Raw genomic sequence first — 12,721 nt, forward strand, 5'->3', positions numbered from 1 at the left:
TTTACTATATATAAAACATTAATAACACGTGCAGAGCCTTCCTCTTTATCACGCTTAATTCTCCCTCCTTATTAATATTACTGTTATTATAATTACAATAATAAATTATTACTATTATTACTATTTAGATACCGTTGCACTTATCACTGTAAATCAACTTTAACACAGCAAATAATTTACCGGTAAAATAAAAGTTAAAAAAAATAGAAGAGCAGAGCTGTATCAATAATTGTCATTACAGGGCGCAGATATTAACCAAGGATTGCATGAATGTAATTCCCCAGTCATTCATTACCCTACACACAAATATGAACATGATTACTAGACTTAACACTAAATTATTGGTAAAAGTGAAAATAAACTCGAGTAATCAACTTACAAATGACTGTGAGACTTCGTAATTAATTCACGCACATACCTAATATTTTCTTACGATCATACAATAACAATATAAAACGCAGCGTTTTAATTATGAACCTTTTACACCGAGACCAGACAATTCCTCTTGAGAATAACGTGGAAAAACAGAACAGCAGCCTAACTAATCTATTCTTTCGTAGCCTAATTTATCAGAACACAGTGTCCATCTCATTTATTCTTTCGTAGCCTGGCTAATCTATGCTTCTGTGAAAATATAGATACATAGCAGAGAACACAACAGCCTTACTAATGTATTCTTTCGTAGCCTGACAATATTCTTCTGTGAGAAAAACATGGAAAAATACAACACAAGAACCTAATGTATTCTTTCGTAGCCCGACAAATTTATTCTTCTCTGAGAAAAAAGTGGAAATTGACAACACAAGAGCCAAATGTATTCTTTCGCAGCCTGACAAATTTATTCTTCTCTGAGGAAAAAAAATGGAGATTTACAACACAAGAGCCTAATGTCCAAATGTATTCTTTCGTAGCCTGACTAATTTATTCTTCTCTGAGAAAAAAAAAAACTAAATATACAACACAAGAGCCTAATGTCCTAATGTATTCTTTCGTAGCCTGACTAATTTATTCCTCTGTGAGAATATGAATATATAGAACACAACAGCCTAACTAATTTATTTTTCTCTGTGAAAAAAAAAAAAGAAATTTACAACACAAGAGCCTAATGTACTCTCTCGTAGCCTGAACAAATTTATTCTCCTGTGAGATAAACATGGAAATAGATTACACAACCACCTAACTAATCTATCATCTGTTCTTTCGTAGCCTCAGCACAACAGCCTATCTAAATTTTATTCTTTTGCAGCCTAACTAATTTATTATTGTAGTCCACTACAATGAACGAGGGAGGGGAGAAAAATTACTCTCCATAAGAAAAGAGTGACCTCCAATCCTGTTATAAACAAGAGATTCAGCAATAACGCGAGACGAATGACTACTAAACTGGGGGAGACAACGGTGCTTGCAAGCGCATTATGTGGCAAGAGTGGTCATGATTTCCTTCCGTGATACCAGCAAATGCCTCACATGCTTTCATGGGGTCTGGAAATTGCCCGGGGTTTTCCATCACTTGTGGAGTAAAATGTGTGATTTATAACGTGTGATGAAGTCCAACTTTTCACATTGTCACCAGTATTTCAGTAATTTATTTTTTTCATTATTTATTACAATCATGGAAACTGTATGCAATTCATTATTATCAATTTTATAATTTACCTATATTGTTGCCATAGCTTAAAACTAACAGGTCGTTATAAATCATTTTTTATTAACAAAACTTAATACTTTCAAGCAATGATTCCATTCTATGTTTCATCAAAATATCTACCGGACATATAAAAAAATTAAGATGGGTGAATGACATTTATCCACTAAACAATTAAAAATAATGTTAATCCGTTGTTTTGAAACAATGGTGAAACTATACAGAACCAACAATATTTTCCCAGAGTTTTTAACATTAGCAGCACTGGTGCGTAACTCCATCAAACTTGGATAAAACTTTATAAATATTGAATACTTGAGTGCCTCCATGTAAAATTAACTGTTGTTCTTCTATAAGAATAATTTCATCAGTCTTTTCTTTACTACTGACACAAACCAACAATAAAGTCTTGAATCACAGAGATCACTATAAGGCTATAATAGGACATCTATATGCAACGTATATATACTTACATCATGAAAGAAAACAATGACTTCAATTGTGTGTTATCTCCTGGAATTGATGTCAAAACACGAATGAAAAACCAGCATAATTAAGTTTCCAGATTAAAAGTTAACTCTCAATTTCCTCTGAGTACTACACTTTCAAAATCATGTATTATAAACAAAAAACACTGCTGAAATGGTCAGACGTGATCACTTATTCGAATATCATCCACAACCGTCCGCGGAAACTACACTTTATCGAAAAAAAGAGCTTCTGTTTATAAAATGGGAAACGGTCCCACTACAGCACTGGGGTTCTTGGAAAGCATGCGAGTCGGACCAGAGAAACGAAGCGCATCAACCTACTCCGACGGTCAGACGAACACTGACTGAGCTCTCGAGTTCGACTAACTTTGCCTGCCTGGCCTGCTGCTCACAGCCCTGGCTGAGCCTTGGCAGTTACGGTCACCCCGGTGTCGGGAGAGGCAGTGAAGACCGACAGCAACTTTTGGAGCCAGAGAGCGAGAGGGAGCGAGAAGAGTTCTCCGAGCGAATCAGGAGAGGAAGATTGAGCTTGTATGTCTGACTGTTACGATACCAAGTGCCATTCTCTCTCTCTCTCTCTCTCTCTCTCTCTCTCTCTCTCTCTCTCTCTCAGAAGTCAAAACTTCTCGTCTCGTCTCTGAAGCTTCCGAAATCAGATCGTAGCATCCTATTATTTCTTACTTTTAATCACCTCATTTACATGTTACGGTTGCTTTTTTTTTTTTTTTTACAATGACTGAAGGTAAACAAACACAAACACAATACAAAATAAGGTTAGGTATATGCCACGATATAATTACAATTAAGTAGCTTATCGGTGAAATGCTTAGTCGTTGAAGAATTCAAAAGCATATCAAAGCCTAATAACACCACTGTTACTAAAGCATCTCCTGACGAGGCGGCTACGGCGCCGAGAGATATTCTCTCTCTCTCTCTCTCTCTCTCTCTCTCTCTCTCTCTCTCTCTCATTATCTGACTAATGAATATACACCCCTCTTGTAAAAAAAAAAAATTATCTAAAAATGATCATTGCACGAGCAGATATCGCAAAAAAGTAAATACTAGCATACTTATGATCCCAACGTAAGTTTTCCTCAAAGGGTTATACAGTTCATTAGGAGGGGAGAGAGAGAGAGAGAGAGAGAGAGAGAGAGAGAGAGAGAGAGAGAGAGAGAGAGAGAGAGAGAGAGAATTATTAAGAATTTTCAACAATCCACCTAACTTTGCCAATGATTCTGAAACTAAGAAATGTTCTGGAGGGAATGTGTGTAAGCAAAGTATCTCAAGATTCAGTAGACGGAATTTGATGAAACTTGGCTGACACATGTATTAGGAGTCTGACTCGATATACTTAACGTTGGCAGGAAATCAGTTGCGGCAAACATTTTGTCTTTTGAAAACTTGATAGCAGGCTGTAATTGTGGTATAATTTCTTACTGATAAATATAACAGTAATCTACTAATTAATTTGACCAATTTCGACCTTAAGGTCAAAAGTGAAGCACAACATACATTTAAATGTTTCAAAGCGGGTTGGTTACACATCTGAGTTATACTTCTTGAAAAAAAAAAAAAAAATTAATTATCCTCGGAAAAAAATCAATTTACCAAGTATATTTAGGGTGGATTTCATTTATTCATTGTTGAGTGGCTTAGGTGGGTAAATATTCTTAATGGATTATGGTTTTATTTTATTAAATCTGATTGACACGGGAAAAATATGAAGTATAGTTTCTAGTGTAAACTGCAGGGGGGAGGGGGGGTTATATATAAGAAACTGACAAGATTATTCTTCTGTCTTGGGGCAAGTCTTAATATATAACAGAAATATTAACGCAGGTAAAATTATTTTTCACAGGTACACTATACAGACACGAGCAAACAATTCCTTACACTTCAAATGATTTAAACAAGAGCTGTAATACCTATTCAATCCAAGTCAATATCTCTATACTTGTATAACAAAACAAATAAAAATGTCTTGACTGAGAAACTAATTAACATCTCTCTATCTATATACGTATAACTAATCGCGAAGATAGGGAACGGGCTGAATGTGCAAATTAAAAGCAAATGCCACTAAAGGAAAGTGAAACAACGGAGTGGTTGCTAGGCCTTTTGACACACTGTTGTTTCACCTTTCCTTCGTGGCATTTGCCTTTATCTATCTTTATGCATTTATCAACTTATAAAAGAAAAAATTAGGTAAAACAAAAAATATGCCACAAGAAACTTTCAAAACACTACACAAACATCGAGAAAAAAAAACTACGGAACTTCCGCAATACAAATATTCCTATAGAGCATTGAATGAGCAGAATCTAAATAATTACACAAACTTGTCCAAGAAGTTACACCCAGATAATAATGTTTCCCAGCTGAACCGAGCGACAGAAATACCTGGTGTTGCCGCTGTTTCCCTCTCGCCAAATTCAATTTCCTGCTTGTCAGGAGACACGACGCTAAGCCTCTCCAGACTTTTGTCTTCTCGTCCTTCAATCTCTTCTCCTGTGTCTTGAATGGAGAGAGAGAGAGAGAGAAGAGAGAGAGCGAGGAGAGAGAGGCGGAGAGAGAGAGAGAGAGAGAGAGAGAGAGAGAGAGAGAGAGACTGAATCGTCAGCACAGAGGATGAGGAAAATACGAGGAAAAGGGAGTATTAGCAAGAAATATATATATATATAATATTGATATATATATATATATATATATATATATATATATATATATATATATATATATATATTATATAGGGGCAAAAAGCTTAACAGTCATAAAAAGAAGCTTTGGAAAGTTACTCAACTTAAAGGACTATATTACTGAAGTTCTCTGCATTCTATTAACCTGTTACGTGGAGTATATAAGTTTAATTTTAGATAATAATAATAATAATAATTAATAATAATAATAATAATAATAATAATAATCAATAATAATAATAATAATAATAATAATATAATAAATAATAATAATAATAATAATAATAATAATTCTCGCAAACGTTAGGTCATTTCTTTGACGGAATAAATAGAATAGATACATTAATAATAAAAATAATAACAGTTGCATATCTCATACAATCCACGCGAGCATTACGGAACACTTGACGATCACGTTCGTTCGTATATCCGTGTGCGAGCTTTGCATAACCATGACTCACTCATTTCCTATTCACCAGACATCGGTAACATTACTCGCCCTTCTTTTATTATCGGGTTTCTCATCAACTTGTAGTAGCCCTTGTAATTCTAACTCTCTCCTCTCCTCACCAAAAACAAGATAATGCCTCCCCTTTTCTTCTACATTTACCTACACTATCTACATTTGGTCGCTCATCGCAAAACCTGAGACCGTTTAACGTTCCTGGTGTTTCTCAGGAAAAATGTTTCGGGAGTATAGTTAAAACAACAGCTTGATAATACGTCGAAGGGAAACATTAAAAGTTGTTGCGAACGTAGATAGCCGATATTTTTCACCGAAAAGACGCATTTGTTTAACATGCAAGACCTCCTCGGTGCCGTCTACCTTTAGTGTGAAGGGCAATGACAAGGTCACAAAAGCGATAACTTTGATGTCATCTACAACGGCTTCGTCAGTCGCGTATGCATACTTGGCAGGAAATTTCTACCTCTGACACTTCAACAGTTGTGGGCAAGGTTGAGGTCGAGTGTAAAACTCTAAGGTTTTCGGAACCACGATTACACTTTTTATGGAACTTTCTTGACTAAAAGCAAAAAAGCTAAATAAAAAATTGATACTATTAAAGATATAAACGAAAATAAATAAATAAAAATAAATAATAAAAATAAATGAATAAAAGTAAATAAATAAAATGCCGAGGCCAGACAGAACAGGCGTATGACCGCCCTGTGTGCATATCTATGAATGACGGTCTACCTTTGTAACCAAGTCGAATATTTTTAATTGTGTGCAGGAGGAGCTTCTGTTGTTACGGACGAACAAACTAGGGGAGGTCAAGACTATTTCCATCGACTTATAGGTTGGGAATCGCAATAAAATATGGGCCAAAGGCCAGGCGATTTTACCTATGGGGTAAAGCGCTGAAAATAAAGGCGAAACAAATCTTGAGAGGATGGAAAGTAAGAAGGAAGAATGAATGCAAAGGGTTGCAGCCAAGGGCCGAAGGGACGCGGCAAAGAACCTTAATTAAGAAAAGCATACAGTTCACCGCGCGTGGTGCACTTGACTTCGTCGTTAGAGGATTAAAAACCACACACACACACACCAGAAAACAGCAAAAACGAGGTCGAAATTACTAACGGCAGCAGAAAAATTAATAATGAGTTACAATTCAGCTTTGGCCTAGATTTCTGGAAATGATGCGCAAAGGAATTACAACCAAAAATAAAGCTAAAACACAAAGGTACCCAAAATAATAGTGTTGCAAGATCCTCTCCCCTTTTTTTTAAATGAATGAGAAGCCAAAAGGGGGATATTTCCCGATCTAGCAGGGCTCGCATGCAAAAGTATTTCCATCGGTGACTTAATGGTTTTGGTTTCGTTGTCGTAGCCTCTACCGTATCCGTAATTCGCTTCAGCGCAGGAAAACATTGAATCCGGACTCTCGAAAATTCGGATAGAATTCCCAATACTAATCTAATGAACTTGGACATTCCTAAAGCTGTCGTATTGGAAAATTACATTTGCATGGTTCAGTTTCTTCGAAAAAAACTGAAGAACCGATGCACCCACAAAACGCCACTGTTTGGAAGGGGTGGGGGTGGAAAGGTGTGTGGGCGGACATTTAATCTCTAAAAAATTACAGTTTTGTAAACAATGCCACTTTTTGGGAGAGTGGGTGAATATTTAATTTTTGAAAAAAGTAGCAATGTTGCAAACAATATCACTTTTGCATCGACGGAAAAGCATTATCATCTTCACCCTGAAATTTTTGTCGTCAATGGAAAACCAACTTGTGTATCAGGGAATTTCGTAATTCAAAAGAAAACTTGCACCCCATCAATATATTTCAATAATTATTACTCTTGCTGGTACTGGCATCGTCTACCAAGCAATTCGCAATGCCAAGTTACGGCCAGCAAGTTATACCTTGAGTGCGTTGTTTCAGCGCCAATAATCAAATGCCTATTTTCAAAAGGAGCTTCAAAGCTCAGTCGATGGAGCAATGTTCCGCAAAACAGACGGGTTTCTTATACCAGGAGCAATACCGCTGCTTTTAACGCTTCTGGCAGCGAAGCCATTTCATTTTCCTGCTTTTAAGTGAGACAACAGAAACAGAATATCAAAACTCAAATTTTGAACGATAACGTATCGAGAATTCATCATATTAGGTTAAATTATTTGTGAAATACATAACTGATTTGAGTCGAGGATCTCCAAACCGTCGCCGCGAACCATGCTGCAGCTCCTTTTCAAGTGGCAATCATTCTTAAACTTTCAGGGCTTCTCCGAAGAATTCCTATATCAGAAGTCAAGGATTTATCTGCAGTTTAATTTCATGATGAATGTCAGAAATTCGGACGTAAGAAACAAACCATATAAATCATAATCGACCTTTAAACACTCGTCTGCACAAATACATACTCCCAAAAACAAGGCAGCGTATGAGAAAGGAACCAATTTATTATAGTATACCGAGCACGGCGTATATATGGAAATGATAGATATATGTTACCTGATCACGTTCTTCTCCGTGTACATACAAAACACACCATATTTTTCCACATTTGCAACGAAGGACTGATCATTCCGTACAGGAGAGATCGGTTGGTAACGGACCCCGACAACATCATGCATATCAGAGCTAGGGGAGAAGTCTCGCAAATGCCGACTCCTTCCTATAGCTGGAAGGCTATTTCTGTATCGTGTCGTTAAGCATTTCCTGGAATGAAACTCAATCCATGGAGTGCATTCTAAACAATAGCAACAACAACAATAAGCTATACAGAGCTACGATAACAATAAAGGTGATCAAGACCCCTACGAGAACAACAATCAATTAAGACGAAGTGGATTTGCGCATCTGTATAGTATATTGTGCGTGAATACACATATATGCATACGTATATACACAGATAAATAACAGATGTGAGTACACGTGTTCCTGGTGCTGCATGCAATGGGTGAAAACATGAACCCCCTTTGAACACTAGTCAAAAGAGTATGAACGGTAGCTAACGCTGAGTACTGATCTTTAAGTCGTCGACTGTCGTTTTCTGTAGAAATCTGTATGGAGTAGAATCAATTAATTTCGACAAATCGTGCGATTATATCACGGTGATCTTGAGGTCGCTCAGTTATACTAATCAAGAGTTCACTTTCTTTTACTTGAGTGTTCTCTGAAGTCAACGACCCATTAACATTAAGACCACAAGAAATAAACATAGAATATACTGCAGATACTTTTATCCTGATGACCGGTATAAGTTTCACTAACATTCAGTTTGTGAAGCTCGGTTGTTTGTATAAGTTTGGTTTCACTGACATAAACAATAGTATTCATAACTTTCGTTAGTAACTGAGCTAGAGGTCATGTCACTGATGGCTCTCACGGGTTTGGAGACTGAAGTGGAGATTCGTGACTGACAGGTTTTCAGTGAGTCTGAACCTCCAAGGTCTGAACCTTGTTCCAACTGGGATTTTCCAAAGGTAAGCTGGATACCACTGTTGTTCTAACTGTAATAGCGATGCTACTGTTAGGTTTTAATATAATTTAGTAAAGTATAAACATATTGCATTTATTGCTTCAGTTATTCGCTTGCTGTCCAGGCAAAATGTAAATGCTAACAGTTCCAATTGATGAAAAACATCATTAATACCATCATTTGCACTGTATTAGTAGTAATTCAGTTTTTAACATGTTTACGTTAAAAAATGCTATCTGAGGCAGCGAGAGGAAAATGTGTACGTATTAAATAACTAATTAAGTTTGAGCTCAAGGATCATCATTTTACATTTCAAGCCTTTTCTTCAACCTCCAAATCTCGTCGTCTTAATAACCTACACTGACTATGGATGAGCCATTTATACAATCAGAATTAAGAGTTAAAAGTCGTTTATGTACAGGGAACGTTTTCAGTCTCACCGGTTGCCTTAATTTAACCAGAGAAATACACCGGGCAACTGGTAAATGGAAGTCGGCCATTATGCACGAGTCCTAAGTCATTATACACGAGTCCTACGCCGAGCTATGATCCTTCAGCAATCCTTCCACCCTGTCAAGGAAGACACGACGGCACTTACTCATCCTGCACCAACAACTCGGGGAGAGAAAACACACGCTATGAATGTGACCTCATTAAAGCAAGCAGCTCTGAGATGTCTGATGTCATCTCCCTAAAAACAACTGGAGTATATATGGACGGACATAAGTAGAGACCAAAAAGGAAAGACTATGCAGTTCATGATCTTGCAAAACTAATGAAATTCAGGGCCATCCATTCGTTGTCAGCCGCCGTCCCTCGACTCGTGTTATCATACAGGTACATGAACACGCGAGGGAATAAGGACAGGTTGGGGACCGCTGAACAAACTGCAAATATATTTTGAAATCAACTGTAAAGGTGCGAAAGACAAAATACAGAATTAGACGAAGATGGAAAATCTGAAAAGGTGAGAGCGTTGATATCATCAGTTTAAAGTAGATCAACTTTCAAGCTGACAAAATGGTTCCAAGCTATAAGAGAGAAATAATGCGACACCCACTGAAACTCCTCCAACAATAAATAGATCACTTATCGTAAGAACCTATTTTATTTTTACAATGATAAAAACAAAATATCAACAACAAAGAGCTTAAAATAAATCAAAGCCGGTTAACACAAACTCCTACTGTTTGATATATCAAATACAACAGAAATCAACACAACAGACATAGTTAAGGAGTTGAAATCAAATCTATAAACACCATTTTCCAAACTCCGTTGCTCGACAACACCAAAGCCCTTACGAAGATACGAAAACCATTCAGTCTCCGAGAAAGGGATTTTCATTTTCGGTCCTGCTGACCTGCGTTTGCTTGCTTGTTTGTATGGTGTTTTTACGTTGCATGGAACCAGTGGTTATTCAGCAACGGGACCAACGGCTTTACGTGACTTCCGAACCACGTCGAGAATGAACTTCTATCACCAGAAATACACTTATCTCAAACCTCAATAGAATGCCCGAGAATCGAACTCGCGGCCACCGTGGTAGCAGGCCAAGACCATACCGATCACGACACTGAGGCGCTGATCTGCGTGCTGAGTGGAGGCCAGAGAGAGAGAGAGAGCGAGAGAGAGAGAGAGAGAGACGCGGGGGGGGGGCTGTTAAAATATACATTTAACGTACGATTTTCATGTTATTCGATGTCACTAGTGTTGTCTGGGACAAAATATGTCTTTAATAAAGACAACAGTTATAAATAACACATCGCAACCCTTAATGACTTGGAGCCTTCAAACGAAATCAAATGTTCCTTGGGTATAATGAGGAGGCACGCTTCGCTTTGGAAAATACAGACCTCTCCTTGACTCAGAGAAAAAGTATATGCTCACAGGAGCGAAGATTTATTCCATAAATAAATAAAAACGGCCAAATGTGAGCCGTTTTAAAATAAAGCTCGAATAAGATATATTAAACTTGAAGCATTGCATTTTCACAAGAAACTCAACAAGGACACTATGAAATGTGAAATGTTCTCTAGCAAAACAATGCATAAAATATTATACGGAACGACTGAAGTAAGTCATATGTCGGCAACTCCACATTCATCCTGAGGCAGAAAGCATAACTTCCATTTGAGCTTAGAAGCAAAGGACATGTTCCCATATTCATGCTTTTATATATAGAACAAGAATGAGTTGTTGAGTTGTATTTGGACGAAATAATTTCATAATTTCTTGAACACTTGTTTTCACGACCCATTATTTCTTATTCATATTCCAGATTTTAATTAATGCCTTCTTTCCTCTTACTTCGGTGTGCGCGAACTACAAGGAATTTTGTTTTAATAATACAGCTCACAATGACCACGTCATTTCCCAGTAATTTGAAAGCACAGGCCCAGTGGGTTTCCCAAAGAACTAATCTGATCTCTATTTAGGCAGAACCTTTTTCCTTTGCCTAGTCTGATATATTCTGAATTCGTTATCTTCTCAGGTCAAGTATCTAAACTGGATATACGACACAATGTCATCCGCAACAAAATCCCTTTCATAAAAGAACGTTGATGAGAATACTAGCAATGTGTCCCAAAATCTGACTTCATGGGAATATGCAATTTTTCCTCAGGGCCTTGTTTACCAATTGTGAGAAGATTACTGGTTCCAGTAATGGTTCACCCATGAACCCTTAGTTTCCAGTAAACTTGGTTCTTCCTATTCATTTTCCTAATATTCATGGTCTGGCGCCTGCACCGCCGTTACTTCTGCAGAACACCAGGCATCTTCAAGCTCCCAAATCTTCCCTCTGAACGCACCTTTAAATTTAACTTTTGTCAGGGTGTGTACTACAGATTGATTGATTGATGCAAAATTGCACCATGGCGTCACAACAACTTAGGTCATAGACGCCGATGTGTGCACTACACGTTTTGATGCATCATCACACATATATAGCTGGACATACAAATTTCAAATCTCCTCTGTTATGTCACTTGCTCGAAAATTTCTTCCAGCCTAGCTAGACAGGAATTTCAAATCTCCTCCATCATGACATTTGCCTGAAAAAAATATATGCTTATTCCATTTTTTACTATTATCCTTGATTTATGCTGTTGTTAGCTAAATTGCACGAACTTAGTTTCTTTCTTGATCAATCTTACTTACTTACTGTCACGAGTTTTCATTATCTTCTCATCACCTACAGAGATTTTCTAACCGAGGGACTATAATGAAGTCAACAGATATTTGCTAACTGAAGGACTATAATGCAGACAAAAGATTTTCTAACTGAGGGCCTATAATGCAGACAACAGATTTTCTAACTGAGGGCCTATAATGCAGACAACAGAGATTTTCTAACAGAAGGATTATCATGAAGACAAGACAAAGATTTTCTAACTGATGGTCTATAATGAAGACAAGAGATTTCCTAACTAAGGGACTATAATATAGACAAGACTGATTTTCTAACCCAGTGACTATAATGTAGACAAAACAGAGATTTTTTAAGTGAGGGACTATAAGGTAGACGAGACAGAGACTTTCTAACCGAGGGACTATGACATAGACAACACTGATGTTGAAAAAAGATGAGGCCTTTGCCTTTCTTCTTATCAAGAAAGTAGGAAAAAATGATCCAACACCTTTTCTACGTCCTTGTAACCCACGAAGTTGACTTTTCTTTATCTCAAACCCTTCAAATATAAAATTTCTTCCCCTCTCAGTCCTTTGAATCACTTTTTTTTGGGGGGTTACATTTTAATCATTTTGAAATAGACAATTTCAAATTGAGCACAATTAGAAATTTAAACTCCTAAATTACTATGTCTATATGATTCCTGCAACAATCTCAAATGAGAATGTTCTTGTATATGTATAATTCCAACAAAAAGACCAACCACTATATGGCACCCTATTACACAATTAAAATAAAATCGTCTATATTAAAACATCCTGCCTTACTC

The 12,721-nt window shown here is 37.0% G+C and overlaps 1 protein-coding gene across 5 annotated transcripts in view; it reads right to left on the minus strand.

The window, feature by feature from the left end:
- Positions 1–12,721, minus strand: part of LOC135206674 (netrin receptor UNC5B-b-like) — a 429,533-nt gene that overhangs the window by 199,858 nt on the left and 216,954 nt on the right. For 2 of the 5 annotated variants that reach the window (XM_064238059.1, XM_064238055.1), the window contains exon 1: positions 2,119–2,586. The exons of 2 other annotated variants lie outside the window; for them this stretch is intronic. The gene's annotated coding sequence lies outside the window, so the exon portion shown is untranslated. Of the gene's footprint in view, positions 1–2,118; positions 2,587–12,721 lie in introns of those variants that run through there. One more of the 5 variants, XM_064238056.1, reaches the window with a different exon arrangement.

The sequence above is a fragment of the Macrobrachium nipponense genome, chromosome 31 (assembly GCF_015104395.2).
Source record: "Macrobrachium nipponense isolate FS-2020 chromosome 31, ASM1510439v2, whole genome shotgun sequence".
NCBI classification, from domain to species: Eukaryota; Metazoa; Arthropoda; class Malacostraca; order Decapoda; family Palaemonidae; genus Macrobrachium; species Macrobrachium nipponense.